Below are 18,124 nucleotides of genomic sequence, written 5' to 3' on the forward strand. Positions count from 1 at the left end.
TAGCGTAAGTTAGTTTTAGATTTAGTGTGTAAGCTTAGGGACCGATGACCTCAGCAATTTGGTCCCATAAGACCTTACCACAAATTTCCAATTTCCAAATCTGCGACAACCTATCACGGCTGCTCGGATTGTCTTCTAAATATCTTATATAGACAAGGAACAATAGAGGGCCTATAACGCTACCCTGGCGAACGCCAGAAATCGCTTTTGTTTTACTCGATGTCTTTCCGTCAATTACTACGAATTATGACTCCTCTGACAGGAAATCGCGAATCCATTCACATAATTGAGACGATATTCCGTAAGCACGCAATTTGACTACAAGCCGCTTGTGAGGTACAGTTTCAAAATCCTTCCGAAAATATAGAAATAAGGAATCAATCTGAAATCCCTTGTCAGTAACACTCAACATTAAAGAGCTAGTTGTGTTTCATAAGAACGACGCTTCCTAAATCCGTATTGACTGTGTGTCAATAGACCGTTCTCTTCGAGCTAATTCATAATGTGTGGAATGATGTACCTCTTAAAAGCACATCGCACTCAACGACATATAAAGCTGCACGTTGTCAATGCGCCGAACAACACGAAAACTGGGCAGTAGTGAATCGCCGCGAGTAGTGTGGTCCAAGTCACGATATCGCTTTTCAGGGATCGCTGTATGCAAGCGTCAAGTACTCCGACGGGTCTCCGATGCCTTCAAATCGCAGTTATGGAACCTGCAGTTCAGGCGAGTGGTTGATCTTTTACGTATTGGGTATTTTTCGTAGCATGACTTAGACCGCATCATTGAGGTTACCGTGGTTATGAACCATGATGTTTATTTCAGTTCTGTCGATTTTCGGTAGCCAACTGTTTGCCTGTCTTCTACACGTCCACGACGGGGTATGCTGTGGCAGCAGCCGTGTTCCCAGGACTGCACGACCACGTTCCTTTTTTGACGAACTCTCAGGCATCCTGTCGCTCCTCGACTTTCTCGCCAGATCAGCTAATTTATACGTGCGGTGTCTGTTCTTTTTGACATGTCGGAAATAACAGACACCACGCACATAAAAACGGGGGAGGACCTGAAAGTGAAGCACAATAATTGTTATCTCCAGTGGTATTGCGGCTGGACTGTTGAAATTTCACGACGACATCGTTTGAAGTTCGTGCTACAGAGAGTATTTTGTTTCAATGTACAGCTCTAGTGAGACAGGCCTGAACTCCTAAATAAAAATAGAGCGCATGTTACTGTCGTCAACTTGTGAAGAGCAGCTAAGCGTAGTTCGATATTCGTCATCCGAAGGACATAAACCGAGTGCAATTCCCAGGAGCATGAGTGGCGTGAGTAGGAATCATTGTGTGGACGGTAGCAATGTCTCCAGGTGGTGTGCGTTCTGCCAAGACGGCCGTGTGAACATTAGTGAAAGCCATGCCCCGGGCGGCCGGCAACAGTTGCAACCGCGCAGTATGCCGGAACCAGTGCGACAGCAATTTTGAACGACTGGCATGTGTAACTGAGAAACTTATCGCGGCAGCTCATTATTTCTTATGGTGTGGTCTACGATATTTTCCGTGACGCTGTAAAATTTCGTAAAGTTAGTGCTCGCTGGGTGCCTAAGAGCCTGACACATAACAAAAAGGGCCAAATTTGGGTGGGAGGTGCTCCACCATCCACCATACCTCGCACCGTCGGACTTCCACCTGTTTGCTCCCATGAAGAAATTACTGGCCGGCCAGCGATTTGAGAAAGATACGGAAGTGAAATCAGCCGACAGCAGATAGCTATACTCCAATCTAATGGACTTCTACCAACAGTGCATATTCACACTGCTACCACGATGTGATAAATGTGTTGAGCGCGCTGGTGACTATGTAGAAAAGCTGGTAAAAGATGTAAATGCATTTGTTTTTTTGTTTTGTTACCTATTAAACATTTTAATAATAAAATTATTATGAGTTACTTTCCGCTCTTCCCTCGTAAATGCGCCTTGACGGCAAATAACACCCTCAGTGCGGATGCACTCTTCGTTCGACCTCTTGCAGGAATCAGTTGAGGCTGCGAGTCATGAGAGTAACGGACAGGGGACACTACGTATTTAGTGTGCCATTTATGGGAATTTGGGCTGAACGGGAAGCGTGTTGGGATAACCAAAGTTGTTAAGACAACCGCTCACGACAAGCAGGAAGCCCCGGTTCGGGTCCCGGTCTGGTATAAATTTGATTTATTTCAGTGTCCAGTTGCACCTGATGTTGGAATTTCTGTTTTGTCATGTCATATCACTCAATCTTAAACCGCAGAAAATATCTAATACAATTTGGAACTGCAGGTGAAACCAAGCGCTCCGTATCCCCGTAATTATGTAGCTCTGTAGGAGTTAATCACCAGTGAATGGCTTCAACTGGACATGGAATTCTTGAAGAAACGGTTAGACTCTCTTCCTTGGCGAACTGAGATGACTATCAAGGTTGGACGCTGCGTTACATGGCATTAGACTGATGTGCCCTGAGCAGAGTGGTTCTTTTGCCTGGCGTGCTTGTTTCGTTGAATACAGTATGTAAAATAAAGAATAAGATTTGTTAGATATGAACATAATGTTCAGGTGAACTAAAGATTCCTCAGCTGAAGACTTCTACGTGCTTCAGCGACCACACTGTCGCAACACTCTGTGTCATATCGATCGGAGGTCTCCGCGCTGCTGCCTAAATTGGTTGGAAAATTGAGTATCAGTATGACCTGCGTTAGGGGCGCAAGAGTATTGAGGCAGTCTTTAGTATTTAAATTCTAGTATGGATTCTGTTGCACGTTAGTTGTGTTAGCTTCGCACAGATTATCAGGAGGGATTAACCTTCGCGATTCTCTCTCTCTCTCTCTCTCTCGAAGAGTCAAAATTTTGCGTTCTCAAATCCATAGCATTCCACCGAATGGGTATACCAGATTCCAAATAGAGGAAAAATTTCAGTTGAGAGTAACATAAAAAAACTCGTTATAATCATGTACATGACAACAACATGGCTGAAACTGAAGTGTAGCTTTTGTTGTTTTCAAGACAGAAGAGAGGTCAATTGGAAATTTGCTATTTTTATATATCTACATTGAACTGGAACCAGTCACTAAGACACGATAGAGGTAAAACGACTTCGGAAAGAAGTTTCCTGTTTTAGGCAGGTGCACTACTACTGTAGTGTTTAACATCCACTTTTTTTAAAAAAAAATGATGTCGTTACCTGCACGGAAATAACTGATATAGACAATAAAGTAACTGATGTGTTGAATGAAACCCACCATTTGTTTTCATCTTGAACGGATCTGTTTTCCTTCAGAACATAACGAAAAGTTCTATCTACTCGAAATCAGACCTTATGTACCACATCCTTTGAGTTAGTTTAAATGTCAGATATGAGGAGATAAAGCTGCTTTTGATATATGATGAAGTTACGTGTGGGAAGTGCGGATTATCAACCAAAATAGTACAATCGTGCCTCCTTATACACATGTGTTAACTATTCAGCTTTCATACACTGTGAAGCAGAGAAGAAGGCGACATGGAAACCTCTTAGGCCGGATAAGGCTAAAAAGACGATCTCTAAGGCAAAGTGAAAAATGTCTACCGATGTTTCGCCTAATAAGGAGAATTACTTACAAAGAAAAAAATTAGAACCATTAAAATATTAACTTAGTAACTTAAGTGAAGCCCACTCGGTTGGCCGTGCGGTCTAACGCACGGCTTTCCGGGCGGGAAGGAGCGCCGGTCTCCAGCAAGAATCCGCTCGGCGGATTCGTGTCGAGATCCGGTGAGCCGTCCAGTCTGTGGATGGCTTTTAGGCGGTTTTCCATCTGCCTTGGCAAATGCGGGCTGGTTCCCCTCATTCTGCCTCAGCTACACTATGTCGGCGATTGCTGCGCAAACATGTTCTCCACGTACGCTTACGCCACCCTTACTCCACCACGCTTACACCACCATTACTCCACCACGCTTACACTCGTCTGGTGTGAGACGTTCCCTGGGGGGTCCACCGGGGGCCGAACCGCACAATAACCCTGGGTTCGGTGTGGGGCGGCGGAGGGGTGAAGTGGACTGTGGTAGTCGTCGTGGGGTTGCGGACCACTGCGTCTTTGGCGGGGACGGAGCATCTCCGTAGTTTCTAGGTCCCCGGTTAACATAACTTAAGTGAACTTTAAAATTTAGAAATTAATATTTAGCCTAGCATTTCCCTTAGTGCTGTCGTTCGTGACACCATAGCACTGAGTGAAAAAAAAAGACAAATAACACACACAGGTAGCTTTGATACTGGCACTGGTTCGTTTGGAATCTCTTTGTCGTGCCAGTTTCGTCACCCATCGTACATACTTCCCAGTACCTGCGTCGTTTTCACCGTGTTCAGGCGGTTGCGTGTTGTTGAAAGCACCATATTGGCAGTGAAACTGGCCTCAAATACTAAATGCTGCCACAGCACTCAGAATATTATAACACGCACACTGCATTCTCCTGAGGGCTTCCGTCTTCATATGAACTTTTGGTCAGTCCATGGGTAATAAAGCTTAGTGACACCGTGTGTAAACGGTCTGCAGTTGCTGTAATTTTGGTAACACGATCACTCTTTACCAGACAGTTGGCTGCTCTGATGCGTTTTATCCCTACAACTCATGACTGCAGTCTTCACTAATAATCTCTACTGAAAGAAACGTTATGCTCTGCCATCTATATGTGAACAGTGTGGCCATTATTCTCTGACTGCTGTCTTTTGGTTATTTCAGGATATGTGTCTCAGGTGACAGTTGAGTATAGCCACGACAGTTGTTAACGTGGCTACAAGAAACTGCTATAGCAGATAAATGAATAAAAGAAACAAAAGAAAAGAGGAGAAATAATGTTCTGTGCTCGTTGTTCTGATGTTTTGGGTAACTGTGCAGAGTGCAACGCGTTCCCCAACACAAAAGTCATGCAGTTAAACCATTCATATGCTGACAGTTTATGGCGATTACAAAATCAGCCAGACGTGAAACACACAAAAAAGCGTCGTTACTCTTCGTTTTATGATGTACACGCTATTAATTTTCAGAGTACGACGGAAGAACCGAGATATTTTGTTACCTGGTATATACGCATTTATTGCTGTACGGCTTTTTCAGAATATTCCATACCAATATAATGTGATGTTCATTGTCTCTCGTTGCAGGTCAAGGCGTTGTGGATTCACAAACTGAAATGGTGGTCGTTCTGTTACATTACGAGATAAATTTCATTTTTCACGAAAAAATTTACCCTGGGTTTCTTGGCTTAGTCAGGACCATTTATCTGAAAACGACATATAAATGATATTAACACAGTTTTCTTTCCGTTGCACGATATAACTTTCATACGTTATGCACTTGGGAAAAGAAGCGTTTTCCTTAGTATAGTCCTTTCTTTATGCAAAGGAACACTGTGGACTATTGATATTTCATGTCTTTGTCATAATGCAGAGCTCTGTGAATCTTATCTCGCTTTGAGCCACCATTAATCTCGCATACGTGTCTCCACTACGCTGAAATTTCTTTGCGTATTTACCATATAAGTATCGCAGTATGAATCATTTTCACGAGAGTATATTGGAAGCTGTTTGCTGCGATAACGTCTGGCATGATCCAAGATGTACAGAAACAGAATACCGTTTAGAGTCATATCGTGATACACCCGTAGAGAATAAATATCAGTTGAGTGAGCATTCGGATGTGCAGAATGAGACTTATGTCCGCACAGCTCAAGTCCCGTGCTTTTGGGACGGTGCACTATATCCCGTATAGCGCTTAGCGTACCTTGACTGTAATTACTTCGTTGCTACAGATAGATCACCTTCAGATGTACAGTGAAACTTTGTGTACGCCTTTTACAGACATCTTAACAATTTGATACCAGGAACTGAAATTGGCTTAAAGATGTGAAGAGCAGTGGCATCGTGCTTTTTCGCCGCAGTATCATAGCTTAGATTCCACTTTATTTACGTTTTCTCGGTAACGAGATCGTGAGTGACAGCCAACAATGTTTTTTACGTTTTCTATTGCACTGTTCTATTGTTCTAATTCTGTTGTTCTAATTAATTACGTTACAATGACACTGCAGGGGGTGCCGAAATGTCACGAATTTAACGATGCGTTTGGAACTGTGAAATTGTTACAGCAAACACAGGAAGCGATTTGCACCACCTGCTTGTGCGTTACTACATTAAATTTTTCTTTATTTACGCTTCTGTTTTTTGTAGACAAGTAAAATATCTGGAACATTTTTTTGCCATCTCATCAGAAAAGTAAAAACATACACTATGCATAAAAAACAAAAAAATAAATCAAAATCAGTGCTTGAATTTTGGGCTAATAAAAGGAGTGAGAGCCAAAGATATATATAATTTTACGTTTTCTGTAGCACTGTTTCATATGTCGAATCTGGTCTATTTAATTGCGCACAGTGTCACTGTATGGAAAACTATTTCCTGCAGAAATACTTAGATACTGACAAGAGCCTGAGAACCTAATAGACTGAATGACATTAATCAGACTGTCATGTATAAATTTCATCTGCGTGTTAACGTAGCACCGATATGTATACACTGACTGGCAGTTTACTCAAACGCACTTACCGATTTATCTGGCACTTGTCTCGTAAACATATGACCATAAAATCGCAGAAATTATCTCTACGGTAGAAGTCTTTATAATACCGTGTCTCGATATTTTTCAGCACGTAAAGATATTTTTTGTATATACCTATGTAAATTAACTGGTCCTTTTCTCACATACTTCTCTTCACATCCGTGGCAACGAAAAAATCTTACCATAGCTGTTAGTGAAGCTCATACGTTCAGAAACGAATATAAAACAGGCGAATACGTTTAATGTGCAAAATTAGCTATTACGGCAAATTGTAGACAAGCAGCAAAGTCCAAAAATTTGATTTTGAGAACGTGAGCAGTAGGCTATGCTCACCCCATATATATATATATATATATATATATGGACACAGCCAGTGAGCATATCAAAATTCACTTAGTATTAATCTGATTTTTTACACATTAATCAAGGTGACATTTTGTTGCTCGTTATCAGTGAAGACAACATTCTTATTACGGAAGCTCAATAAAATGTTTCTATTTTAATTGCTGATTTTCTGTCACAGGGGTTAAAGAATCTGACACTCGCTGGAGAGAAAGTGAAGACCAAATCGGATTGACAGCAGGAAGAAGTTACACTGTTCTCCCGACAGCTTTCAGAGGTATGTCGATTGGTGTCCAACACTGCCTGTTCATTAGTTGTGTTTTTTGTCTTGTTTACAACTACTTCTCTACTCTCCTTCCTCCCCATCCCCCTCCCCCGTCCTAGAACCTTACACTTATTAAGTTAGCGATCATGATTTAATTCGGGACCAAGTGTGCCGTTGTACAGGATGCTTTTCGCAGTGGACCACTATGACCAGGTGGTTGAGCGGCATACATAAAATATGCTGGTGCGGCAGGTTTAGTCTCACCCCTGAGTGCCTCTATAACGACAGTCTTTGCGCTGACGCCAACGGGAACGACGGCTTGCACTCAGTTGATGATATTATTACCTGTTTGACGACAGGAAACACTATGACAATGTACTTTTCTACAACTGACTCTCACTGGGCGGTTTTATCGTTTATGAAAGTGTTTCTAAACTGTTTGTATATCAGTTTTACGGACGACAACTTCTCTTAAGTTGCAGATTTGCGCGCCCTATACTGGTGGCTAGCCATCTTGGTGACCTGTCCTTACGCACGTAAACTATCGCTTGAAGATGGCGTAGCATCCGAAACCGGCCAGTCGTGTGAAATAAACAAGAATTACAGCGTGTGGCTGAAATGCTGTTGTTTCAGAAATTTTGTGTGGCTGTGGTACCTGACTGTTAAGAAAAGCAGCTTTCTATGGAGCCCATTAGTACCTTCATCAATGGCGGCAGCCACCACTGTATGTTGTCAAGTGCAATTCGAGATAACTGAAGTGTGTCTGAACGGTATTTGTGGTATATCATAGAGACAAGTCAGTCTGCACATTTCAGTCATAATCTTTATCTCGCAGTGAGTTTTCTAATCGCATCTTAATTGTACCGTTTCACGCCCCTACGCTTTCGTGGAGTTTTATCGAATTCGACACCCTGTAATCTTTATGTTTGTGGTTTCCCTTGGATTTGCAGACACCAACTTACTTCAGTAATCCAGCGGCGATCTCAGATGCAATGAAATGACCATCCCCGTGGCTAGCTGCATGAGTTCCGTAATCATCGTTCATGCGAAACACAACACGCTCTCTTATCGCATGATGCCTCTGGAGGAGTATCATGGATACACGCAACTCAGTAGATTCAGTTTTATAAACTTTCCTCACGGTACCAGTCAACACTATTAAAAGAATATGCTTGTATGGAATGTGTAAACACATCTGCGACTGATTTGATAAAATCTTTGAGAAGCAAATCGCAGAAAGTTGTTATCGATGGAGAACTGTTGTCAGACAGAAGGAATAGCGTTCCAATGGAGGTGTAATAGTGCCATTGCTGGTAATGTTATCTACATATCTATTACTAATAATAAAACTGTAAAATCGCCTTGTCTGTCTGAAAACAGTATCTCCAAAACTACGAGGGTTGCCCAGAAAGTAATGGACCGCATTTTTTTCTTCAACAGTTCTTTATTAAACATAATGAGAATTACACACACGAAAGAATAGTGTTTTATCTACACATCATATTTTTCCACGTAATCTTCATCCCGTTCTATGGCCTCCCTCCAGTGCGAAACAAGGGCGTTTATATCCCTTGTCCTGGTGGCGGAGCCAGTGCTGCATTGCGTGAATCGCTTCCTCATCGCCTTCAAAATGTCTTCCACAGATGGTGTCCTTTAAAGACCCAAACAAGTGGAAGTTCGAGGGGCTAGGTCAGGTGTGACAGCCGTGGATGGTCTCCCCGACCGCTGCAAATCGTGGAGCCCCGTCGAACCGCCTTCTGATGACCTCATCCTCCGTGCCCAGTGATTAACTGTACTTCTGTCGACAGCAGATGCTCCATAGACTTTGCACAAGCGTTTGTGAATATTTACCACAGTTTCTTTCTCTGCAGTGAGATATTCAGTGACGGCACGTTGCTTGTAACGTACATCACTTACAGACGCAATTTTGAAACTGTCCTGCAGCTACTGTATCTGTCGGAAGTGGCGGAAACGTGGCGCACTCACTCAGTAGACTTCAAATAATACATACGTAACGTTTTGCATTCGTAGCATTGTTATCGACACAGAAAAAAAAGTGGTGCATTAGTTTTTGAGTAACCCTCGTACTTCACGAAATTTCATGGGGTTTCCACAGGTAACGTGACCGTAACTTGGGGCAAGGTACAGGCGTTACTTCATCAAAATCAATTCTCGAAAAAATACCATAATTTAATGTTTTATCTAAAATCGTCGTGTCTGTCTGTTTGAACACTCTAATCTCTAACCCGTGGTCTATGGGTAGCGTCTTTGATTCATAATCAAAACGTCTTCGGCCCCGGATTCGAATCCCGCCGCTGCTTAAATTTTGATTAATAATCGACATTGGCGGCCGAAGACTTCTGGCATAAGAAGTCACCCCTCATTCTGGCAACGGCCTTGTCATAGAGGGCGGAGGAGCGAACGGAGGTTTAGGATACTCTCTTGTGCTAGGGTTGGTAAACTGCTCCTAAAGACGGAAAAATAAGCAATGATCAATGGCATGAGGATGCAGAAGGCAAAGGAAACCACTGCATTAAAGACAGGTAACGTGTATCCACAGGACATGTAGCCTGTAATTGAAGAAGTGTCATGATGATTTCTCCATTGATAAAAGATTCCGGAATATTCCCCCATTCGGATCTCCGGGAGGAGATTGCCAAAGGGGAGGTTACCATGAGAAAAAGATTGAATAACCAATGGAAGGATAATATGCCACGAGTCGGGTGTGGAATGTCAGAAGCTTGAACGTGGTAGGGAAACTAGAAAACGGAAATGCAAAGGCTCAGTCTAGGTATAGTAGGGTTCTGTGAAGTGGAAAGAAGACAAGGATTTCTGGTCAGATGACTATAGGGTAATATCAACAGCAGCTGAAAATGGTATAACGGGAGTAGGATTCGTTATGAATAGGAAGGTATGGTAGAGGGTGTGTCACTGTGAACAATTCAGTGATAGGGTTGTTCTTAACAGAATCGACAGCAGACCAACACCGACAACGATAGTTCAGGTATACATGCCGACGTCGCAATCGGAAGATGAAGAGATAGAGAAAGTGTATGAGGATATTGAAAGGGTAATACAGTATGTAAAGGGATATGAAAATCTAATAGTTGTGGGAAACTGAAGCGCAGTTGTATGGGAAGCAGTAGAAGAAAGGGTCACAGGAGAATATAGACTTGGGACAAGGAATGAGAGAGGAGAAAGACTAATTGAGTTCTGTAACAAGTTTCAGCTAGTAATAGTAAATACTCTGTTCAAGAACCACAAGCTGAGGAGGTATACTTGGAAAAGGCCGGGTGATACGGGAAGATTTCAATTAGATTACATCATGGTCAGACAGAGATTCCGAAATCAGATACTGGATTGTAAGGCTCACCCATAGACTCAGATCACGATGTAGCAGCGATGAAGAGTAGGCTGAAGTTCAAGACATTAGTCAGGAAGAATCAATACGCAAACAAGTGGGACACAGAAGTACTAAGGAATGACGAGATACGCGTGAAGTTCTCTAACACTGTACATACAGCAATAAGGAATAGTTTAGTAGGCAGTACAGTTGAAGAGGAATGGACATCTCTAAAAAGGACCATCACAGAAGTTGGGAAGGAAAACATAGGTACAAAGAAGGAAACTGCAAAGAAACTATGGGTAACAGAAGAAATACTTCAATTGATCGATGAAAGGAGGAAGTACAGAAATGTTCCGGGAAACTCAGTAATAGAGAAATAAAAGTCACTGTAGGACGAAATAAATAGGAAGTGCATGGAAGCTAAGACGAAATGACCGCAGAAAAAATCTGAACACTTCGAAAAAGAAATGATTGTCGGAAAGTCAAAACAACGTTTGGTGACATTAAAACCAAGGGTGATAACATTAAGAGAACAACGGGAATTCCACTGTTGAATGCAGAGGAAAGAGCGGATAGGTGGAAAGAAAACATTGAAATCCTCTCTGAGGGGGAAGATTTGTTTGACGTAATAGAAGAAGAAACAGGAGTCGATTTAGAAGATATAGGCGATTCAGTATTAGAATGTCCGCCTCTGGTAGCTGAGTGGTCAGCGCGACGGAATGTCATGCCTAACGGCCCGGGTTCGATTCGCGGCTGGGTCGGAGATTTTTTCCGCTCAGGGACTGGGTGTTGTGTTGCCCTTATGATCATCATTTCAAGCCCCATCGACACGCAAGTCGCCGCAGTGGCGTCAACTCGAAAGACTTGCACCAGGCGACCGGTCTACCCGACGGGAGGCCCTAGCCACACGGCATTTCCATTTCCAGTATTAGAATCAGAATTTAAAAGAGCTTTTAGGGACTTAAGATCAAATATGGCAGAAGGGGTTGATAATATTCCATTAGAATTTCTGAAATCATTGGGAGAAGTGGCAACAAAACGATTATTCACGTTGGTGTGTAGAATATATGAGTCTGGCGACATACCATGTGACTTTCGGAAAAGCATTATGCGCACAATTCCGAAGACGGAAAGACCTGATAAGTGCGAGAATTAGCGCACAACCAGCTTAACAGCTCATGCATCCAAGGTGCTTACAAGAATAATATACAGAAGAATAGAAAAGAAAATTGAGGATGCGCTAGATGACTATCAGTTTGGCATTAGGAAAGGTAAAATAAAGAAAAATCAAGACACGTTCAAAGGATTTGTCGACCTGGAAAAAGTATTCGACACTGTAAAATGTTGCAAGATGTTCGAAGTTTTGAGAAAAGTAGAGTAAGCTATAGTGAGAGGCGAGTGATATACAATATGTACAACACCCAAGAGGGAATAATAAAGCCGCGCGGGATTAGCCGAGCGGTCTAGGGCGCTGCAGTCATGGACTCTGCAGCTGGTCCCGGCGGAGGTTCGAGTCCTCCCTCGGGCATGGGTGTGTGTGTTTGTCCTTAGGGTAATTTAGGTTAAGTAGTGTGTAAGCTTAGGGACTGATGACCTTAGCAGTTAAGACCCATAAGATTTCACACACAATTGGAATAATAAAGAGTGGACGACCAAGAACGAAGTGCTCGTATTAAAAAGGGTGTAAGACAAGGATGTAGCCTTTCGCCCCTACTGTTCGATCTGTACATAGAGGAAGCAATGATGGAAATAAAAGAAAGGTCAAGGAGTGGAATTAAAATTCGAGGTGTAAGGATATCAGTGATACGATTCGCTGATGGCATTGCTATCCTGAGTGAAAGTGAAGAAGAATTACATGATCTGCTGAACGGAATGAACAGTCTAATGAGTACAGAGTATGGACTGAGAGTAAATCGAAGAAAGACGAAGGTAAGGGGAAGTAGTAGAAGTGAGAACATCAGGGTTGATGGTCACGAAGAAGATGAAGTTAAGAAATTCTGCTACCTAGGCAGCAAAATAACCAATTACGGACGGAGAAAGGAGGACATCAAAAGCAGACTAGCAATGTCAAAAAGGGCATTCCTGACCAAGAGAGGTCCACTAATGTCAAATATCGGCATTAATTTGAGGAAGAAATTTCTGAGAACGTACGTGTGGAGTACAGCACTGCACGGTAGTGAAACATGGACTGTGGGAAAACCAGAACAGAAGAGAATCGAAGCATTTGAGATGTGGTGCTACAGACGAATGTTCAAAATTATGTGGACTGATAAGGTAAGGAATGAGGAGGTTCTACGCAGAATCGGAGAGGAAAGGAATGTGTGGAAAACACTGATAAAGAGAAGGACAGGATGAGAGGACATCTGTTAAGACATGAGGTAATGGCTTCCATGGTACTAGAGGGAGCTGTAGAGGGCTAAAACTATAGAGGTAGACAGAGATTGGAATACATCCAGCAAATAATTGAGGACGTAGGTTGCAAGTGCTACTCTGAGACGAAGAGGTTAGCAGAGGAGAGGAATTCGTGGCTAGCCGCGTCAAACCATTCAGAAGACTGAGGGGAGCCGGCCGCGGTGGTCTAGCGGTTCTGGCGCTGCAGTCCGGAACCGCGGGACTGCTACGGTCGCAGGTTCGAATCCTGCCTCGGGCATGGGTGTGTGTGATGTCCTTAGGTTAGTTAGGTTTAAGTAGTTCTAAGTTCTAGGGGACTTATGACCTCAGATGTTGAGTCCCATAGTGCTCAGAGCCATTTGAACCATTTTTTTAGACTGAGGGGAAAAAAACCTCCAAAACTACATCTGCTGTAGGTGACTGTGGTGAACCATGGCTGCGGAGATGTGTACAGGGGAACAGACGTGCAACTGTTGAGCAACTGACCGCCCAGACGAACCAAGGGGCTACTAACAGTATCTTCTTAACTAACGCTCAGCGAACGTTACGGCTTATGGGCTTCCGCAGCATAGTTCATGCACCCATGCTGACTGCTGTTCATTGGTGACGAAGGATGGAATTTTCACGCCAATATCACACTACCGAGTTAAGTGGCGCAGAGGTTAGTACTCTAGACAGGCATTCGGAAGGACGATTGTTCAAACCCGCATCCGGCCATTCTGATTCAAGTTTTCCCTGATTTCCCTAAATCGCTTCACGCAAATGCCGGGATGGTTCCTTTGGAAGAGCACCGCCGACTTTCTTCCCCATCATTCCGTAATCCGATGGGAATGGGCAATATCAGAACTTGGCGTCCACTGAGTGGCGACAGGTGACCTTTCCAGGGGATCACATTTTACGGCGTGTAACGTCTGAAGGCAAACACACTACATCAATCGTCTGATGGATCCAAGCCGGAGGAGGGAGCATTATGGTTTGGGGATCTTCTCGCGGCATTCCCTGGGTGGTCTCGTCATTCTGGAAGGCACAAAGAATCAACACAAGTATGCATCTATCCATGGGGACCATGTCTAACCCTGCATGTGGTTAGTTTTTCCTCGGCACGATGGCATCTACCAGAAGGACAATGCAACGTGTCACACAGCTCGCAATATACATGCGTGCGGTGTTCGAAGAACACCAGGATGAGATTACGGTACTCCCTGGCCACCAAACCCCCTGGACTAAAACCCAGTCGAGAATGTGTGGGGCCACATCGATCGGGCTGTTCGCACCATGGACCTTCAACCGAGAAACCTAGCGCATCTGACCACGGCACTGCAATCGGCGTGACTTCACAGAACCTTCTAGAACCTCACTGACTATCTTTCTGCATGTCTCGGAGCGGCCCGCACTGCTAAAGGTTAGCCAGGATTTTGACAGATGGTCACATCACTGCAACAGGACAGTGTATTAGCCGGTGTCTCAGACTTTTCACACGCATATACATCATAGCATGTTACCGATAGATGTTGTACTAATATTAAATAAGCTGTGCACTAAAATCAACCTTCCATATGACTCATCGCAAAATGCTGTTAATATAGAGATAAGTTGTCCACTTTCGTAACCTAAGATATGTGGTTGCGTCTGAATATGAGACTGAGTCATTGCTGGATTCAGTCAGATTATACGTATCTTGGAATAGCAAACTTTGGTTATGTGAAGTGGAATCATCGTACAGATGAATCAGCCAGCATGCTTTCGTTATTTGGCTGAATAACGGAAAACTAAATTTTGTGTGTGGAAATACAAAACAGTTTTGCAATTTACAGTAAAATGTGGTAATGTACATGGGTCTCGGTTTGATTAACGGAAAGGAAAGGAGGGCTGCAGCACTGTTAGGAGGCCGGCCGAAGTGGCCATGCGGTTCTAGGCGCTGCAGTCTAGAACCGCGCGACCGCTACGGTCGCAGGTTCGAATCCTGCCTCGGGCATGGATGTGTGTGATGTCCTTAGGTTAGTTAGGTTCAACTAGTTCTAAGTTCTAGGGGACTAATGACCTCAGAAGTTGAGTCCGATAGTGCTCAGAGCCATTTGAACCACTGTTAGGATTGCTTATACCCTTGGAGGATGTAGCAGAAACGCCGCAAAATATATGACGATAAACACGTAAAAGAGAGGCGCCGATTATCTCGCAGAAACCTGATTGGGCTATTCCAAGATTAGGGCAGAACCTCGATATATTTTTATCTTCCTACTTAAAATTGTTATGGAACCTTGAATATAAAACTAAAGTAATAGTAAGAACAAACATGCAATAATTCAAAGAGCTGTTCCTGAATGGATCAGCAGAAAAAAACTAAATTTGCGGTACTTAAGTTCTGTCTCACACACTTTATAGTTATTCGCAGAACATGCAGGGTGTTCCAAAATAGGGAACTAGCGCCGTAGGTGAACATTTCGTTTCCATTGATAAAAATTACACGTTCCTTGTAGCAATGATAAAAAATGTTTGAAATGATGTCCGTCAGCCAGAATGCATGCATTTCAGCGCCGCATAAAATTATCCCGCAATGTCTCAAATTTTTATGTTGCCCGTTACACAGTGTGATAGGCAGAAAAGACCTTGTCAGAATGAGATTTTCACTCTGCAGCGGAGTGTGCGCTGATATGAAACTTCCTGGCAGATTAAAACTGTGTGCCGGACCGAGACTCGAACTCGGGACCTTTGCCTTTCACGGGCAAGTGCTCCACCAACTGAGCTACCCAAGCACGACTCACGCCCCGTGAGTCGTGCTTGGGTAACTCAGTTGGCAGAGCACTTGCCCGTGAAAGGCAGAGGTCCCGAGTTCGAGTCTCGGTCCGGCACACAGTTTTAATCTGCCAGGAAATTTCAGAAAAGATCTTGTTAATCAGTTTCTTATCAGTTTCTATTTCGCCGTCATACAGTAACAATTTATGTGATCGTAAAGAGAAAACACTGCAGGAGTGAGATCCGGCGAATGCTCTCACCATGCGACACGATCATTTTGTCTAATCCGACGATGAGCGCATCAGTGGTGAAGGTGGTCACGAACATTAATTTTGAAGTGGTGTGGTGCTTAAATCACGTTCTCTCTGTCCAAATATTTTGGCCAATATCTCGGACTAACACTAGCTAATGCGCACCAAAAAAACCAGAGCTACAAGTTTTCTTGCAACTCTTGTACTCTGTCCACAAGCAGATGCAGTTTACCATGGATGAAAAGGGGCCTGCAAGTTCGACACGCCTTCGGACAGAAGACGACACCACAACAAACACCTGAAGGGAATAAACCCACAACGACAAAAAAGTGGCAGGATTTTGGGGCGACGAAAGATCAAGTGAACGTTTCGCCCGCCGGAAAGTACTAAATCTCTTGCAGGTTCAGTAAAGTATGAAACCTGGCGTCTACCAGATAACGCGTGGGTGCTGAAAGGCGTACTTCGAACAGACCATTCTCAACGTTGAAAGAAAGAGCACCGAACTAAGACGGCACACCGATCTCCAACAGCCAACGAAATCAGCAACTGCTGCAAACTGCATAATCCGTAAAGTGAGGCATGAAGCCACAAAAATTTTGAAAACTATGTCCTTCTTTTGTGACTGTCTTAATAAAGAGACCATCGAAATTGGTCTACAAAGAACATAATCCACAAGAATAATGGATTTAAATTGATTGAAGTGCAGAACGCACGGTCTACATCTACATCAACATCTACATACTCTGGAAATCACACTTAAGTGTCTGGCAAAGGCTTCATCGAACTTGGAAGAGAAAGTTGGTTACTGAAAATTTGTGAGAAGATTCCGCCGCAACGAAAAACGCTTTTGTTTTAATAATGTCCTCCCAGAATCCTGTATCATGTCAGTGCCACTCTCTCCCCTATTTCGCGATAATACAAAACGGAATTGGTAGCGGGGGAGCGGGCGAGGGAGAGAGAAAAAATTTATATGACTGAGGACCTCAGTCAGCAGCAGTTATCTGATGATGATGGCACGCTACGCCGTCGAAATTTCGTTCTATAACGGGCAAATCAACCGGCTGTATGTCTGAGAGACTTTCAAGAAAGGTCACGTTAGGTGACCTTTTAAAATTCCAGTCCACAAGCTGACAGAGAATCGTTGCTCGTGAACTGAGATGAGCGTGACTTAGTCATTTTCATGACTTTTTTTTACAAAATAAGCGTCGATTAAACTGGCTGCACTTCTTTACATTAATGATTCAGCATCCAATAACTGAGAAATTCCACAAAGAATGCCTATAACGCTGTCGCCCAGCTGATGGGTATGACGTGTTTCCAAGAGTTTTATCCGATGTCGCAAGACCATAGGATCTACATCAGGGCCGTCCAGTCATGTGCGGAGTTACTGCAACATGTGCAACTTCCTGATCACAGTATGCACACTTACTAGACATGTAAACAGGCATACAGAACCGTCACCGCTCATTTAGTGTATGTTTCTAAGCACAGATGTCGCAGCTTCACTTTATCCACTAACTAGTATACACTGTACTCGGAGAACACTCGTGTTCTTTTCACTGTGTGCAATGCAGTCATGCAATGCAATGCAGTCAAAGTTATCGTGTTATTCCATCGCCCTATCAACAAACGCCGCGGTTCTACAACAAAACATAAAAACAGATGGTGCATAAATACGCCGGATTGCCTTTACGCCCACGGTAGGCACCTAAATATCCTTCAAGGCAAGGGTATCGACCATCTCTCTTAATAATTAAAGGATAATTTTGAAGCACATAAGTATATCGTGAACAAACGATTCGATATCAGATTTTTCAGTTAACAGTGTGCAGGGTGAGGAACACTTACTGAATAATAATTTTAAATTAGAAAAGAATGAAATCTGAAACATGATTGTCATTGGTGATGTGAAACGATAAAGTTTACATCGGGTACAAGAGCACGGTACTTTGTTAAACGCAAGCAGCCGCAAAGATTTTCGTCATTTATACTAGATCGATACCTTGATTTATTCATTTTGCATTATGGAGAAAAATCTTTCGCACACATAAGTAGATCCGAATATGGGCTTAACTCTTGCAGCTTCGTGATGCAGGCATGGAAGTTCTTGCTGCGGAAAGTTTTTGTAGAATTCGTTGTGCTTCGTACTGCAAAGAACTTGTCTCTCAGCCGTGTATTGCACTGCA

At 43.2% G+C, this 18,124-nt stretch overlaps 1 protein-coding gene across 2 annotated transcripts in view; it reads left to right on the plus strand.

Moving 5' to 3' along the window:
* The window catches only part of LOC126455702 (probable inactive tRNA-specific adenosine deaminase-like protein 3), a 531,452-nt gene that overhangs the window by 313,157 nt on the left and 200,171 nt on the right, over positions 1-18,124 (plus strand). For both annotated transcript variants that reach the window (XM_050091470.1, XM_050091471.1), the window contains one exon: positions 7,134-7,229. The gene's annotated coding sequence lies outside the window, so the exon portion shown is untranslated. The remainder of the gene's footprint in view (positions 1-7,133; positions 7,230-18,124) is intronic.

Source organism: Schistocerca serialis, chromosome 2, assembly GCF_023864345.2.
Source record: "Schistocerca serialis cubense isolate TAMUIC-IGC-003099 chromosome 2, iqSchSeri2.2, whole genome shotgun sequence".
Taxonomy (NCBI): domain Eukaryota; kingdom Metazoa; phylum Arthropoda; class Insecta; order Orthoptera; family Acrididae; genus Schistocerca; species Schistocerca serialis.